Source organism: Chiloscyllium plagiosum, unplaced genomic scaffold (assembly GCF_037043375.1).
Source record: "Chiloscyllium plagiosum isolate Xiang-an unplaced genomic scaffold, Cpla_swu_hap1 HiC_scaffold_45, whole genome shotgun sequence".
NCBI classification, from domain to species: domain Eukaryota; kingdom Metazoa; phylum Chordata; class Chondrichthyes; order Orectolobiformes; family Hemiscylliidae; genus Chiloscyllium; species Chiloscyllium plagiosum.
In genome coordinates this window covers 102,443,501-102,460,243 of record NW_028270183.1, presented here as the reverse complement: position 1 = coordinate 102,460,243, position 16,743 = coordinate 102,443,501, and positions in this window count along the sequence as shown.

Genomic DNA, 16,743 nt, shown 5'->3' with positions numbered 1-16,743 from the left:
AGAGAGGGTGACAGAGAGAGAGGGGGACAGAGATCGAGGGGGACAGAGATAGAGGGGGACAGAGAGAGGGGTGACAGAGAGTGTGGTGACAGAGAGAGAGGGGGACAGTGAGGGGGCACAGAGAGAGGCTGGTGGGAGAGAGTGTGGGTCAGAGAGAGGGCGACAGAGACAGGGGACAGAGAATGGGGGAGATAGAGGGGGTCAGAGAGAGATGGGGTCAGAGAGAGAAGGGGACAGAAAGAGGCGACAGAGAGAGGGGCACAGAGTGTGGGGGCGGTAGCGGGGACAGAGAGAGGGGGACAGAGAGAGGGGGAGATAGAGGGGACAGAGAGAGTGGGACAGAGAGTGGGGGACAGAGAGGGGTACAGAGTGGGGGAGAGAGGGGGTCAGAGAGAGGAGGATATAGAGGGGGACAGAGAGAGGGGGACAGAGAGTGGGGGGCATGGAGAGAGGGGGAAAGAGAGGGGCAGAGAGCGGGGGAGAGATAGAGGGGTCAAAGAAAGGGGGTCAGAGAGAGGGGGAAAGAGAGGGGGGGACAGAGAGAGGGGGAGAGAGAGGGGGGACAGAGAGAGAGGGACAGAGAGATGGTGACAGAGAGACGGTAACAGAGACACGGTGACAGAGACACGGTGACAGAGAGAGGGGCACAGAGAGTGGGGGAGATAGAGGGGGTCAGAAAGAGGAGGACAGAGAGTGGGGGACAGAGAGTGGGGTACAGAGTGGGGGAGAGAGGGGGGTTCAGAGAGAGGGGAACAGAGCGTGGGGGGATAGAGAGGGTGGGGGACAGAGAGAGAGGGAGAGATAGAGGGGACAGAGAGAGGGGGACAGAGAGAGGAGGCAGACAGAGGGGGCAGAGAGAAAAGGGGACAGAGGGAGTAGGCAGAGAGACGGGGCAGAGAGTGAAGGGGACAGAGAGAGGGGGACAGTGACAGGGGGGCAGAGAGAGAGGGAGAGATAGAGGGGACGGAGAGAGGGGGACAGAGAGAGGGGGTACAGAGAGCGAGGGGGACAGAGAGAGGGGGACAGAGAGTGGGGGAGATAGAGGGGGTCAGAGAGAGGAGGACAGAGAGTGGGGGACAGAGAGTGGGGTACAGAGTGGGGGAGAGAGGGGGGTTCAGAGAGAGGGGAACAGAGCGTGGGGGGGTGGAGAGGGTGGGGGACAGAGAGAGAGGGAGAGATAGAGGGGACAGAGAGAGGGGGACAGAGAGAGGAGGCAGACAGAGGGGGCAGAGAGAAAAGGGGACAGAGGGAGTAGGCAGAGAGACGGGGCAGAGAGTGAAGGGGACAGAGAGAGGGGGACAGTGACAGGGGGGGCAGAGAGAGAGGGAGAGATAGAGGGGACGGAGAGAGGGGGACAGAGAGAGGGCGGACAGAGAGAGAGGGGGACAGAGAGAGGGGGACAGAGAGAGAGAGGGGGAAAGATTGAGGGTACAGAGAGAGGGGGACAGTGAGAGGAGGCAGAGAGAGGGGGCAGAGAGAGGGGGCAGAGGGAGAAGGGGACAGAGAGAGGGGGACTGTGAGAGGGGGACAGAGAGAGAGGCGGGTGGAAGAGAGAGGGCAACAGAGAGAGGGTCAGAGAGCGGGGGAGAGAGAGAGAGGACACAGAGAGAGGGGACAGAAAGAGAGGGGACAGAGAGAGAGGGGACAGAGAGAGAGGTTGACAGAAATGTGGGGGAGAGAGAGTGGGGGACACAGAGGGGTACAGAGTGGGGGGAGAGAGGGGGTCAGAGAGAGGGGGACAAAGAGTGTGGGGATGGAGAGAGTGTGGGACAGAGAGAGAGAGGGTGACAGAGAAAGGAGGACAGAGAGGGGGGGCAGAGAGAGCGCAGAGAGAGAGGGGGCAGAGAGAGGGCGACAGAGAGGGGATCAGAGAGCGGGGGACAGAGAGAGGGGGCAGAGAGAGAGGGGGCAGAGGGAGAGGGGGCAGAGAGGGAGGGGCAGAGAGAGCGGGGGACAGAGAGGAGGGCAGAGAGAGAGGGAGAGATAGAGAGGACAGAGAGAGGGGGACAGAGAGAGGAGGCAGAGAGAGGGGGCAGAGAGAGAAGGGGACAGAGAGAGGGGTACAGCGAGAGGAGGGCAGAGAGAGAGGGGGACAGTGAGAGGGCGACAGAGAGAGAGGAGGACAGAGAGAGAGGGGGGCAGAGAGAGGGCGACAGAGAGAGGGGGGCAGAGAGACGGCGACAGAGAGAGGGGGACAGAGAGCGGGGGAGAGATAGAGGGGACAAAGAGAGGGGGACAGAGAGAGGGGTAAAGAGTGAGGGGATACAGAGAGAGGGGGACAGAGAGAGGGGGACAGATATTGGACGTTGGAGAGAGTGGGGGTCAAAGAGAGGGTGACAGAGAGAGAGGGAGCAGAAAGACGGTGACAGAGAGGGGGTCAGAGAGCGGGGGAGAAAGAGGGGGGACTGAGAGAGAGAGGGGACAGAGAGAGGGTGACAGAGAGAGAGGGGGACAGAGATCGAGGGGGACAGAGATAGAGGGGGACAGAGAGAGGGGTGACAGAGAGTGTGGTGACAGAGAGAGAGGGGGACAGTGAGGGGGCACAGAGAGAGGCTGGTGGGAGAGAGTGTGGGTCAGAGAGAGGGCGACAGAGACAGGGGACAGAGAATGGGGGAGATAGAGGGGGTCAGAGAGAGATGGGGTCAGAGAGAGAAGGGGACAGAAAGAGGCGACAGAGAGAGGGGCACAGAGTGTGGGGGAGGTAGCGGGGACAGAGAGAGGGGGACAGAGAGAGGGGGAGATAGAGGGGACAGAGAGAGTGGGACAGAGAGTGGGGGACAGAGAGGGGTACAGAGTGGGGGAGAGAGGGGGTCAGAGAGAGGAGGACAGAGAGTGGGGGATGGAGAGAGTGGGGGACAGAGAGAGAGGGGGACAGAGAGTGGGGGACAGAGAGGGGTACAGAGTTGGGGGAGAGAGGGGGTCAGAGAGAGGTGGACATAGAGTGTGGGACAGAGAGAGAGAGAGGCGGACAGAGAGAGAGGGGGGCAGAGAGGGGGGCAGAGAGAGGGTGACAGAGAGGGGGCAGAGACCGGGGGAGAGAGATAGGGGACAGAGAGAGGGGGACAGAGAGAGGGGGAGATAGAGGGGTCAGAGAGAGGGGGAAAGAGAGTGGAGGACAGAGAGGGGTACAGAGTGGGGGAGAGAGGGGGTCAGAGAGAGGAGGACAGAGAGTGGGGGATGGAGAGAGTGGGGGACAGAGAGAGAGGGGGACAGAGAGTGGGGCAGAGAGAGGGTGGCAGAGAGCGGGGGAGAGAGATAGGGGACAGAGAGAGGGGGTCAGAGAGGGGGGGGAACAGAGAGCGCGGGACAGAGAGAGAGGGGGACAAGAGGGGGGATCGAGAGAGGCGGGTGGGAGAGAGAAGGGGACAGAGAGAGGGCGACAGACAGAGGGGAACAGAGAGTGTGGGTCAGAGAGAGGGCGACAGAGAGGGGGGACAGAGAGAGGGGACAGAGAGAGAGGGGACAGAGGGAGAGGGGTTCAGAGAGAGAAGGGGACAGAGAGAGGGGACAGAGAGTGGGGGGTAGAGAGAGAGGGGTTCAGAGAGAGAGGGCGACAGAGAGAGGGGGACAGAGAGAGAGGGAGACAGAGAGAGGGGGACAGAGAGAGGGGGGCAGAGAGAGAGGAGGAAAGAGAGAGAAGGGATCCGAGAGAGGGGGACAGAGAGAGGGGGGACAGAGAGAAGGGGGGCAGAGAGAAGGGGGACAGAGTGAAGGGGGAAAGAGAGAGGGAGACAGAGAGAGGGAGGCAGAGAGAGGGGAACAGAGAGAGGGTCAGAGAGCAGGGGAGAAAGAGAGGGGACAGAGAGAGGAGGACAGAGAGAGACGGGCTCAGAGATAAAGGGGAACAGAGAGAGAGGGGGCAGAGAGAGAGGGGGCAGAGAGAGGCGGATAGAGAGAGGAGGGCAGAGAGAGGGGGGACAGAGAGAGGAGGACAGAGAGAGAGGGGGACAGAGAGAGAGGGGGACAGAGAGAGAGGGGGACAGAGAGAGGGCGACAGAGTGGTGACAGAGTGAGAGGGGGACAGTGAGAGGGTACAGGGAGAGGCGGGTGGGAGAGAGTGGGGGTCAGAGAGAGGGCGATAGAGAGGAGGGGACGGAGAGTTGTGGAGATAGAGCGGGTCAGAGAGAGAGGGGGTCAGAGAGAGAAGGGGCAGGAAGTGGCGACAGAGAGAGGGGGACCGAGAGAGAGGGGAAAAAGAGAGGGGAAGAGAGAGAGGGGGAAGAGAGAGGGGGCAGAGAGAGAGGGGGACAGAGAGAAGGGGACAGAGAGAAGGGGACAGAGAGAGAGGCGGGTGGAAGAGAGAGGGTGAGAGAGAGGGGGCAGAGAGCGGGGGAGAGAGATAGGGGACAGAGAGATGGGGGGTGGAGCGAGGGTGGACAGAGAGAGAGGGGGACAGAGAGAGAGGGGGACAGAGAGGGGGCAGAAAGAGAGGGAGCAGAGTGAGGGCGACAGAGAGTGGGAGACAGAGAGGGAGCGGGGGAGAGATAGAGGGGACAAAGAGAGGAGGACAGAGAGAGGGGAAAGAGAGAGGGGAGACAGAGAGAGAGGGGGCAGAGAAAGGGGTATTGTGAGAGAGGAGGACAGAGAGTGGGGGGATGGAGAGAGTGGGGGACAGAGAGAGAGAGGGCGACAGAGAGAGATGGGGCAGAGAGAGAGGGGGCAGAGAGGGGGCGACAGAGAGGGTATCAGAGAGGGGAGGAGAGAGAGAGTGGACAGAGAGAGGAGGACAGAGAGAGGGCGACAGAGAGGGGGCAGAGTGAGAGGGGGCAGAGTGAGAGGGGGCAGAGAGAGGGCGACAGAGAGAGGGGGAGAGAGAGAAGGGACAGAGAGAGAGGGGGACAGAGAGAGCGGGGGACCGAGAGAGAGGGGGGAAGAGAGAGGGGCAAAGAGAGAGAGGGGACAGAGAGAGAGGGGGACAGAGAGAGAGGAGGACAGAGAGAGGGGGGACTGAGAGACGGGGAAAGAGAGAGAGGGGGCCAGAGAGAGAGAGATGGGGACAGAGAGGGGGGCAGAGAGCGGGGGTGAGAGAGAGGGGACAAAGAAAGGAGGACAGAGAGAGGGGGACAGAGAGGGCGCAGAGAGTGAGGGGGCAGAGAGAGGGCGACAGAGAGAGGGTCAGAGAGCGGGGGAGAGAGAGTGAGGGGGCAGAGAGAGAGGGGGCAGGGGGGTGACAGAGAGAGAGGGGGGCAGAGAGAGACGTGGGCAGAGAGAGAAGAGGGCAGAGAGAGGGGGGCTGAGAGAGGGGGACAGAGAGGAGGGCAGAGAGAGAGGGGGACAGAGAGAGGGCGACAGAGAGAGTGGTGACAGAGAGAGAGGGGGACAGTGAGGGGGTACAGAGAGAGGCGGGTGGGAGAGAGTGGGGGTCAGAGAGAGAGCGAGAGAGAGGGGGGACAGATAGTGGGGGAGATAGAGGGGGGTCAGAGAGAGAGGGGGTCAGAAAGTGAGGGGAGCAGAAAGAGGCGACAGAGAGAGGGGGACAGAAAGAGGGGAGGACAGAGAGAGAGGGGGGCAGAAAGAGGGCGACAGAGAGAGGAGGACAGAGAGAGAAAGGGACAGAGAGAGAGGGGGACAGAGAGAGAGGGGGACAGAGACAGGGGGACAGAGACAGGGGGGCAGAGAGAGAGTGTGGGATAGAGAGAGAGGCGGACAAAGTGAGACGATAGAGACAGGCGGGTGGGAGAGATGGGGGGCAGAGAGAGGGCGACAGAGAAAGGGGGCAGACAGCAGGGGAGAGAGAGGTGGGTGGGAGAGAGATAGGGTCAGAACGAGGGGGACGGAGAGAGCAACAGAGAGAGAGGGGGCAGAGAGCGGGGGAGAGAGAGAGGCGGTTGGGAGAGAGAGGGGGTCAGAGAGAGGGCGACAGACAGAGGAAGACAGAGAGTGCTGGTCAGAGAGAGGGCGACAGAGAGAGGGGGTCAGAGAGAGGGGGAACAGAGAGAGGAAGACAGAGAGAAGGGTGACAGAGAGAGGGGGACAGAGAGAGGGGGCAGAGAGAGGGGTACAGAGTGGGGGAGAGAGAGGGGGACAGGGAGGGGGCAGAGAGAGAGTGAGAGATAGAGGGGACAGAGAGAGGGGGCAGAGAGGGGGGCAGAGATAGAGGGAGAGATATAGGGGACGCAGAGAGGGGGAGAGAGAGGGGGGCAGAGAGAGAGGGAGCGATAGAGGGGACAGAGACAGAGAGAGGGGGACAGAGAGAGGGGGACAGAGAGAGAGGCGGGTGGAAGAGAGAGAGGGCGACAGAGAGGGGGTCAGAGAGCGGGGGAGAGAGATAGGGGACAGAGAGAGGAGGGCAGAGAGAGGAGGACAGAGAGGGGGGACAGAGAGAGGGGGGGTGGAGAGAGGGGGGACAGAGAGAGGAGGACAGAGAGGGGGGACAGAGAGAGGGGGGATGGAGAGAATGGGACAGAAAGAGAGGGGGCAGAGAGAGAGGGCGACAGAGAGGAGGACAGAGAACGGGGAAGAGAGAGAGGGGACAGAGAGAGGAGGGCAGAGAGAGAGGGGGACAGACATAAAGGGGGACAGAGACAGAGGCGGACAGAGAGAGGGGGAGAGAGAGGGGACAGAGAGAGGGGACAGAGAGTGGGGGACAGAGAGGGGTACAGAGTGGGGGGAGAGAGGGGGTCAGAGAGAGGGGGACAGAGAGTGGGGGACAGAGAGGGTTACAGAGAGTGGGGTAGATAGAGGTGGGCAGAGAGAGGGGGACAGAGAGTGAGGGGGACAGAGAGAGAGGCGGCAGAAAGAGGGCGACAAATAGAGGGGGACAGAGAGAGAAGGACAGAGAGAGCGAGGGTCAGAGAGAGAGGGACAGAGAGAGAGGGGACAGAGAGAGGGCGACAGAGGGGGGGGCAGAGAGATAGGGGGACAGAGAGAGAGGGGTACAGAGAGAGAGGGGCAGAGAGAGAGGGGGGATGGACAGAGTGGGGGACTGAGAGAGAGAGGGCGACAGAGAGAGAGGGGTGCAGAGAGAGAGGGGGACAGAGAGCGGGGCAGAGAGTGGGGGCAGAGAGAGAGGGGGCAGAGAGAGGGCTACAGAGAGGGTGTCAGAGCGTGGAGGAGAGAGAGAGGGGACAGAGAGTGGAGGACAGAGAGAGGCGGACAGAGAGGGGGCAGAGAGAGAGGGGGCAGAGAGAGGGGGCAGAGAGAGAGGGGTCAGGGAGAGAGGGCGACAGAGAGAGGGGACAGAGAGGGGGGCAGAGAGAGGGGGACAGAGAGAAGGGGTCAGAGAGAGGGGGACACAGAGAGGGGGTCAGAGAGAGGGGGGGCAGAGAGAGGAGGACAGAGAGAGGGGGGACAGAGAGAGGGGGGGCAGAGAGAGGGGGGACAGAGAGAGGTGGACAGAGAGAGGGGGGACAGAGAGAGGGGGGCAGAGAGAAGGGGTCAGAGAGAGGGGGGACAGTGAGATGGGGACAGAGAGAGGGGGGACAAAGAGAGGGGGAACAGAGAGGGGGGGCAGAGAGAAGGGGGACAGAGAGAAGGGGGACAAAGAGAGGGAGACAGAGAGATGGGTACAGAGTGGGTGAGAGAGAGAGGGGGTCAGAGAGAGGGGGACAGAAATTGGGGGGAAGGACAGAGTGGGCGACAGAGAGAGAAAGGGCGACAGAGAGAAAGGGGTGCAGAGAGAGAGGTGGACAGAGAGAGGGGCAGAGAGAGGGCGACAGAGAGGGTGTCAGAGAGCGGGGGAGAGAGAGAAGGGACAGAGAGAGAGGGGGACAGAGAGAGCAGGGGAAGAGAGAGGGGGATGCAGAGAGGGGGGACAGAGAGAGTGGAACAGAAAGAGAGGTGGCAGAGAGAGGGGACAGAGGGAGAGGGGGACAGAGAGAGGGGACAGAGAGAGAGCGGGCAGAGAGAGAGTGGGCAGAGAGAGTGGGGGACAGAGAGAGAGGGGGGCTGAGAGAGAGGAGGGCAGAGAGAGGGGCAGAGAGAGAGAGGGTCAGGGAGAGGAGGGCAGAGAGAGAGGGGGACAGAGAGAGAGGGGACAGAGAGAGAGGGGGACAGAGAGGGGGCGACAGAGACAGTGGTGACAGAGAGAGAGGGGGGCAGTGAGGGGGTACAGATATTGGGGGTGATAGAGGGAGTCAGAGATAGAGGGGTACAGAGAGGGGGAGGCAGAAAGACTCGACAGAGAGAGGGCGACAGAGAGTGAGGGGAACAGAGAGAGAAGGGGACAGAGAGAGAAGGGGACAGAGAGAGAAGGGGACAGAGAGAGAGGAGGACAGAAAGAGGGGACAGAGACAGAGGGGCAGAGAGAGAGGGCCAGAGAGAGAGGGGGGTCAGAGAGTGGGGAAAATAGAGGGGGAGAGTGAGAGAGGCGACAGAGAGAGAGTGGCAGAGAGAGTGGGGGACAGAGAGAGAGGGGTCTGAGAGAGAGGAGGGCAGAGAGAGAGGGGGCAGAGAGACGGGGTCAGGGAGAGGGAGACAGAGAGAGGGGACAGAGAGAGGAGGGCAGAGAGAAAGGGGGACAGAAAGAGGGCGACAGAGAGGGTGGTGACAGAGAGAGGGGGGTACAGTGAGGGGGTACAGAGAGAGGTGGGTGGGAGAGAGTGGTGTTCAGAGAGAGGGCGACAGAGAGGGGGGAACAGAGATTGGGGGAGATAGCGGGGGTCAGAGAGAGAGGGGTACAGAGAGAGAGGGGGCAGAAAGAGTCGACAGAGAGAGGGCGACAGAGAGAGAGAGGGGTGAACAGAGAGAGAAGGGAAAGGGAGAGAGAGGGACAGAAAGAGGGGGACAGAGACAGAGGGGCAGAGAGAGAAGACCAGAGAGAGAGGGAGGGACAGAGAGTGGGGGAGATAGAGAGGGAGAGAGAGAGGGGGGACAGAGAGAGAGGGGGACAGAGAGAGAGGGGGACAGAGAGAGAGGGGCAGAGAGAGAGATGGGGGCAGACAGAGGGGGATAGAGTGAGGGGGGCACAGAGAGCAGGATACAGAGAGAGGGGGACTGAGAGAGGGGAACCCTGAGTGAAGGGGCCAGAGTGAGAGGGGAAAGAGAGAAGGGGGGCAGAGAGAGGGCGACAGAGAGAGGGGCACAGAGAGTGGGGGAGATAGAGGGGGTCAAAGAGAGGAGGACAGAGAGTGGGGGACAGAGACAAGGGTACAGAATGGGGGAGAGGTGGGGGTTCAGAGAGAGGGGGACAGATCGTGGGGGGATGAAGATGGTGGGGGACAGAGAGAGCGGGGGACACAGAGGGGGGCAGAGAGAGAGGGATAGATAGAGGGTTCAGAGAGAGGGAGACAGAAGGGGGGGGCAGAGAGAGAGGGGGACAGAGAAAGAGGGGTCAGAGAGAGAGGGAATGCCGAGAGGGGGACAGAGAGAGTGGGACAGAAAGAGAGGGGGCAGAGAGAGAGAGGGGACAGAGAGAGAGGGGGACAGAGAGAGGGGGACAGAGGGAGGGGGACAGAGAGAGGGGGACAGAGAGAGGGGGGACAGAGAGAGGGGAGACAGAGAGAAGGGGTCAGAGAGAGGGGGACAGAGAGAGAAGGGGGACAGAGAGTGGGGGGACAGAGAGAAGGGGTCAGAGAGAGGGAGACAGAGAGATGGGTACAGAGTGGGGGAGAGAGAGGGGGTCAGAGAGAGGGGGACAGAGAGTGGGGGGATGGACAGAGTGGGGGACTGAGAGAGAGAGGGCGACAGAGAGAGAGGGGTGCAGAGAGAGAGGGGGACAGAGAGCGGGGCAGAGAGTGGGGGCAGAGAGAGAGGGGGACAGAGAGAGAGTGGGAGAGATAGAGGGTAGAGAGAGGGGGACAGAGAGAGGAGGCAGAGAGAGGGGTCAGAGAGAGGGGGCAGAGAGAGAAGGGGACAGAGAGAAGGGGACAGTGAGAGGGGGACAGAGAGTGTGGGGATGCAGAGAGTGTGGGACAGAGAGAGAGGGTGACAGAGAAAGGAGGACAGAGAGAGGGGGGCAGAGAGGGGGCAGAGAGAGAGAGGGAGCAGAGAGAGGGCGAGAGAGAGGGGGTCAGAGAGCGGGGGAAAGAGAGTGAGGGGGCAGAGAGAGAAGGGTCAGAGAGAGAGAGTGGGCAGAGAGACAGGGGACACAGAGGGGGGCAGAGAGAGAGGGAGAGATAGAGGGGACAGAGAGAGGGGGCAGAGAGAGAGGGGGACCGAGAGAGAGGGGGACAGAGAGAGGGCGACAGAGAGAGATTACAGAGAGAGGAGGGCAGAGAGAGAGGGGGCAGAGAGAGTGGTGACAGAAAGAGAGGGGGACTGTGAGGTGGTACAGAGAGAGATGGGTGGGGGAGAGTGGGGGTCAGAGAGAGGGCAACAGATAGGGGGGGACAGAGAGTGGGGAGATGGGGGGTCAGAGAGAGAGGGGGTCAGAAAGAGAGGGGGTCAGAGAGAGAGGAGGACAGAGAAATGGGGGGCAGAGAGAGGGCGACAGAGAAAGGGGGGCAGAGAGAAAAGGGGACAGAGAGAGGGGGACAGAGACAGGGGGGCAGAGAGAGAGGGGAGAGAGTGAGGGGGGACAGAGAGTGGGGGAGCTAGAGGGGGACAGAGAGAGAGGGGGCAGAGAGAGGGGACAGAGAGAGGGGCAGAGAGAGAGGGGGTCAGGGAAGAGGGCGACAGAGAGAGGGGGACAGAGAGAGGGAGGACAGAGAGAAGGGGGACAGAGAGAGGGGGAACAGAGAGGGGGGGCAGAGAGAAGGAGGACAGAGAGCGGGGGGACAGAGAGAGGAGGGACAGAGAGAAGGGGTCAGAGAGAGGGGGGACAGAGAGATGTTGCAGAGAGAGGGGGGGCAGAGAGAGGGGGGACAGAGAGATGGGGCAGAGAGAGGGGGGGCAGAGAGAGGGGGGACAGAGAGAGGGGAGACAGAGAGAAGGGGTCAGAGAGAAGGGGGCAGAGAGAGGGGGACAGAGAGAGAAGGGGGACAGAGAGTGGGAGACAGAGAGAAGGGGTCAGTGAGAGGGAGGACAGTGAGTGGGGGACAGAGAGAGAGGGGGCAGAGAGAAGTGGACAGAAAGAAGGGGGACAGAGAGAGGGAGACAGAGAGATGGGTACAGAGTGGGGGAGAGAGAGTGGGTCAGAGAGAGGGGTACCGAGAGTGGGGGGATGGACAGAGTGGGGGACTGAGAGAGAGAGGGCGACAGAGAGAGAGGGGTGCAGAGAGAGAGGGGGACAGAGAGCGGGGCAGAGAGTGGGGGCAGAGAGAGAGGGGGCAGAGAGAGGGCGACAGAGAGGGTGTCAGAGCGTGGAGGAGAGAGAGAGGGGACAGAGAATGGAGGACAGAGAGAGGCGGACAGAGAGGGGGCGGAGAGAGAGCGGGCAGAGAGAGGGCGACAGAGAGGGTGCCAGAAAGCGGGGGAGAGAGAGAAGGGACAGAGAGAGAGGGGGACAGAGAGAGAGGTGGGCCGAGAGAGAGGGGGGGGGGAAGAGAGAGTGACAAAGAGAGAGAGGAGACAGAGAGAGAGGGGAACAGAGAGAGAGGGGGACAGAGAGAGAGGTGGGCCGAGAGAGGGGGGGGGGGGAAGAGAGAGTGACAAAGAGAGAGAGGAGACAGAGAGAGAAGGGGACAGAGAGAGGGGGACAGTGAGAGGGGGACAGAGAGTGTGGGGATGCAGAGAGTGTGGGACAGAGAGAGAGGGTGACAGAGAAAGGAGGACAGAGAGAGGGGGACAGAGAGGGCGCAGAGAGAGAGAGGGGGCAGAGAGAGGGCGATAGAGAGGGGGTCAGAGAGTGGGGGACAGAGAGTGAGGGGGCAGAGAGAGAGGGGTCAGAGAGAGATTGGGCAGAGAGACAGGGGACAGAGAGGGGGCAGAGAGAGAGAGGGAGTGATAGAGGGGACCGAGAGAGGGGGCAGAGAGAGAGGGGGACCGAGAGAGAGGGGGACAGAGAGTGGGCGACAGAGAGAGATGTACAGAGAGAGGAGGGCAGAGAGAGAGGGGACAGAGAGAGTGGTGACAGAAAGAGAGGGGGACAGTGAGGGGGTACAGAGAGAGATGGGTGGGGGAGAGTGGGGATCAGAGAGAGGGCAACAAAGAGGGGGGACAGAGAGTGGGGAGATGGGAGGTCAGAGAGAGAGAGGGGGTCAGAAAGAGAGGGGGTCAGAGAGAAAGGAGGACAGAGAGATAGGGGGCAGAGAGAGGGCGACAGAGAGAGGGGGGCAGAGAGAAAAGGGGGCAGAGAGAGAAGAGGGCAGAGAGAGGGAGACAGAAGTGGGGTGACAGAGAGATAAGGGGCCAGAAAGAAAAAGGGGGACAGAGAGGGGGTCAGAGAGCGGGGGAGAGAGAGGGGACAGAGATAGAAGGACAGAGAGAGCGAAACAGAGAGGGCGCAGAGAGAGAGGGGGCAGAGAGAGGGCGACAGAGAGAGGGGGGCAGAGAGAAAAGGGGGCAGAGAGAGAAGAGGGCAGAGAGAGGGAGACAGAAGTGGGGTGACAGAGAGATAAGGGGCCAGAAAGAAAAAGGGGGACAGAGAGGGGGTCAGAGAGCGGGAGGGAGAGGGGACAGAGATAGAAGGACAGAGAGAGCGGGACAGAGAGGGCGCAGAGAGAGAGGGGGCAGAGAGAGGGCGACAGAGAGAGGGTCAGAGAGCGGGGGAGAGAGGGGGGCAGAGAGAGAGAGGGGGCAGAGAGAGAGGGGGACAGAGAGAGAGGGCAGAGAGAGAAGGAGGCAGAGAAAGAAGAGGGCAGAGAGAGGGAGACAGAGAGAGGAGGGCAGAGAGAGAGGGGGACAGAGAGAGAGAGGGGACAGAGAGAGGGTGACAGAGAGTGGGGTGACAGAGAGAGGGGGGACAGTGAGGGGGTACAGAGAGAGGCGGTGGGAGAGAGTGGAGTTCCGAGAGAGAGCGAGAGAGAGGGGGGGACAGTGAGTGGGGGAGATAGAGGGGGTCAGAGAGAGAAGGGTTCAGAAAGTCATGGAGACAGAGAGAGGCGGCAGAAAGAGGGCGACAGATAGAGGGGGACAGAGAGAGAGGGACAGAGAGAGAGAGAGGGGGACAGAGAAAGAGGGGTACAGAGAGAGAGGGACAGAGAGAGAGGGGGTCAGGGAGAGAGGGCGACAGAGAGAGGGGACAGAGAGAGTGGGACAGAGAGTGGGCGACAGAGAGGGGTACAGAGTGGGGGGAGAGAGGGGGTCAGAGAGAGGGCGAGGAGAGAGAGGAGGACAGAGAGGGGGGGCAGAGAGTGGGGTAGATAGAGGTGGGCAGAGAAGGGGGCAGAGAGTGAGGGGGACAGAGAGAGAGGCGGCAGAAACAGGGCGACAGATAGAGGGGCACAGAGAGAGGGAGGACAGAGAAATGGGGTACAGACAGAAGGGGGACAGAGAGAGGGGGGACAGAGAGAGGGGGGACAGAGAGACGGGTCAGAGAGAGGGGGGACAGAGAGAGGGGGACAGAGAGAGGGGGTACAGAGAGAGGGGGGACAGAGAGAGGGGGGACAGAGAGAGGGGGCAGAGAGAGAGGACAGAGAAAGGAGGACAGCGAGAGCGGGAGAGAGAGGGCGCAGAGAGAAAGGGGGGCAGAGAGAGGGCGACAGAGAGAGGGGACAGAGTGGGGGGAGAGAGGGGGTCAGAGAGAGGGCGACAGAGAGAGGAGGACAGACAGGGGGGTCAGAGAGTGGGGTGGATAGAGGTGGGCAGAGAAGGGGGACAGACAGTGAGGGGGACAGAGAGAGAGGCGGCAGAAACAGGGCGACAGATAGAGGGGCACAGAGAGAGGGAGGACAGAGAGATGGGGTGCAGAGAGAAGGGGGACAGAGAGAGGGGGGACAGAGAGAGGGGGACAGAGAGACGGGTCAGAGAGAGGGGGGACAGAGAGAGGGGGACAGAGAGAGGGGGTACAGAGAGAGGGGGACAGAGAGAGGGGGGACAGAGAGAGGGGGCAGAGAGAGAGGACAGAGAAAGGAGGACAGCGAGAGCGGGTCAGAGAGGGCGCAGAGAGAAAGGGGGGCAGGGAGAGGGCGACAGAGAGAGGGTCAGAGAGCGGGGAGAATGAGAGAGAGGGGACAGTGAGGGAGGGCAGAGAGAGAGAGGTGGACAGAGAGAGAGGGGGCAGAGAGAAAAGGGGCAGAGAAAGAAGAGGGCAGAGAGAGGGAGACAGAGAGAGGGGATCAGAGAGACGAGGGCAGAGAGAGAGGGGGACAGAGAGAGGGGGGACAGAGACAGGGGAGACAGTGAAGGGGTACAGAGAGAGGCGGTGGGAGAGAGTGGAGTTCAGAGAGAGGGCGAGAGGGGGGGCAGAGAGTGGGGGAGATAGAGGGGGTCAGAGAGAGAGGGGTTCAGAATGTCATGGAGACCGAGAAAGGCGGCAGAAAGAGGGCGAAAGATAGAGGGGGACAGAGAGAGAGGGACAGAGAGAGAGAGGGGGACAGAGAGAGAGGGGAAAGAGAGAGAGGGGTCAGAGAGATGGGGGACAGAGAGAGGGGTACAGAGAGAGAGGGGCAGAGAGAGGGGGGTCAGGGAGAGAGGGCGACAGAGAGAGGGGGACAGAGAGAGTGGGACAGAGAGTGGGGGACAGAGAGGGGTACAGAGTGGGGGGAGAGAGGGAGTCAGAGAGAGGGCGACAGAGAGAGGAGGACAGAGAGGGGGGACAGAGAGTGGGGTAGATAGAGGTGGGCAGAGAAGGGGGACAGAGAGTGAGGGGGACAGAGAGAGAGGCGGCAGAAACAGGGCGACAGATAGAGGGGCACAGAGAGAGGGAGGACAGAGAGATGGGGTACAGAGAGAAGGGGGACAGAGAGAGGGGGGACAGAGAGAGGGGGACAGAGAGACGGGTCAGAGAGAGGGGGGACAGAGAGAGGGGGACAGAGAGAGGGGGTACAGAGTGAGGGGGACAGAGAGAGGGGGGACAGAGAGAGGGGGCAGAGAGAGAGGACAGAGAAAGGAGGACAGCGAGAGCGGGACAGAGAGGGCGCAGAGAGAGAGGGGGCAGAGAGAGGGCGACAGAGAGAGCGTCAGAGAGCGGGAGAGAGAGAGAGAGGGGGCAGAGAGAGGGCAGAGAGAGGGGGGGACAGAGAGAGGGGGGCAGAGAGAGAAGGGGGCAGAGGCAGAAGAGGGCAGAGAGAGGGAGACAGAGAGGGGGACAGAGAGAGGAGGGCAGAGAGAGAGGGACAGAGAGAGAGAGGGGGACAGAGAGACGGTGACAGAGAGTGGGGTGACAGAGAGAGAGGGGGACAGTGAGGGGGTACAGAGAGAGGCGGGTGGTAGAGAGTGGAGTTCAGAGATGGCGAGAGAGACGGGGGGACAGAGAGTGGGGGAGATCGAGGGGGTCAGAGAGAGAGGGGTTCAGAAAGTAATGGAGACAGAGAGAGAGGCGGCAGAAAGAGGGCAACAGATAGAGGGGGACAGAGAGAGAGCGACAGAGAGAGAGAGGGTCAGAGAGAGAGGGACAGACAGAGGGGACAGAGAGAGGGTGACAGAGGCGGGGAACAGAGATAGGGGACAGAGAGAGAGAGAGGGGGACAGAGAGAGAGGGGAAAGAGAGAGAGGTGTCAGAGAGATAGGGGGACAGAGAGAGAGAGGGGTACAGAGAGAGAGGGGCAGAGAGAGAGGGCGTCAGGCAGAGATGTCGACCGAGAGAGGGGGACAGAGAGTGGGGGAAAGAGAGATAGGCAGCAGAAAGAGGGCGACAGATAGAGGGGTACAGAGAGAGGACAGAGAGAGAGGGGAAAGAGAGAGAGGAGACAGAGAGATAGGGGGACAGAGAGAGAGTGGTACAGAGAGAGAGGGGCCGAGAGAGAGGGGGTCAGGGAGAGAGGGCGACAGAGACAGGGGGACGGAGAGAGGGGGACAGAGAGTGGGGGACAGAGAGGGGTACAGAGTGGGGGGAGAGAGGGGGTCAGAGAGAGGCCGACAGAGAGAGGAGGACAGAGAGGGGGTACAGAGAGTGGGGTAGATAGAGGTGGGCAGAGAAGGGGGACAGAGAGTGAGGGGGACAGAGAGAGAGGCGGCAGAAACAGGGCGACAGATAGAGGGGCACAGAGAGAGGTAGGACAGAGAGATGGGGTACAGAGAGAAGGAGGACATAGAGAGGGGGGACAAAGAGAGGGAGGACAGAGAGACGGGTCAGAGAGAGGGGGGACAGAGAGAGGGGGACAGAGAGAGGGGGTACAGAGAGAGGGGGTCAGAGAGAGGGGGGACAGAGAGAGGGGCCAGAGAGAGAGGACAAAGAAAGGAGGACAGCGAGAGCGGGACAGAGAAGGCGCAGAGAGAGAGGGGGGCAGAGAGAGGGCGACAGAGAGAGGGTCAGAGAGCGGGGAGAGAGAGTGGGGGGGCAGAGAGAGAGGGCAGAGAGAGAGGGGGACAGAGAGAGAGGGGGCAGAGAGAGAAGGGGGCAGAGAAAGATGAGGGTAGAGAGGGGGAGACAGAGAGAGGGGGACAGAGAGAGTAGGGCAGAGAGAGAGAGGGGACAGAGAGAGAGAGGGGGACAGATAGAGAGTGACAGAGAGTGGGGTGACAGAGAGAGAGGGGGGACAGTGAGGGGGTACAGAGAGAGGCGGTGGGAGAAAGTGGAGTTCAGAGAGAGGGCGAGAGAGGGGGGACAGAGAGTGGGGGAGGTAGAGGGGGTCAGAGAGAGAGGGGTTAAGAAAGTCATGGAGACAGAGAGAGGCGGCAGAAAGAGGGCGACAGATAGAGGGGGTCAGAGAGAGGGACAGAGAGAGAGGGGGGGACAGAGAGAGAGGGGAAAGAGAGAGAGGGGTCAGAGAGATGGGGGAAAGAGCGAGGGGTACAGAGAGAGAGGGACAGAGAGAGAGGGGGTCAGAAAGTCATGGAGACAGAGAGAGGCGGCAGAAAGAGGGCGACAGATAGAGGGGGACA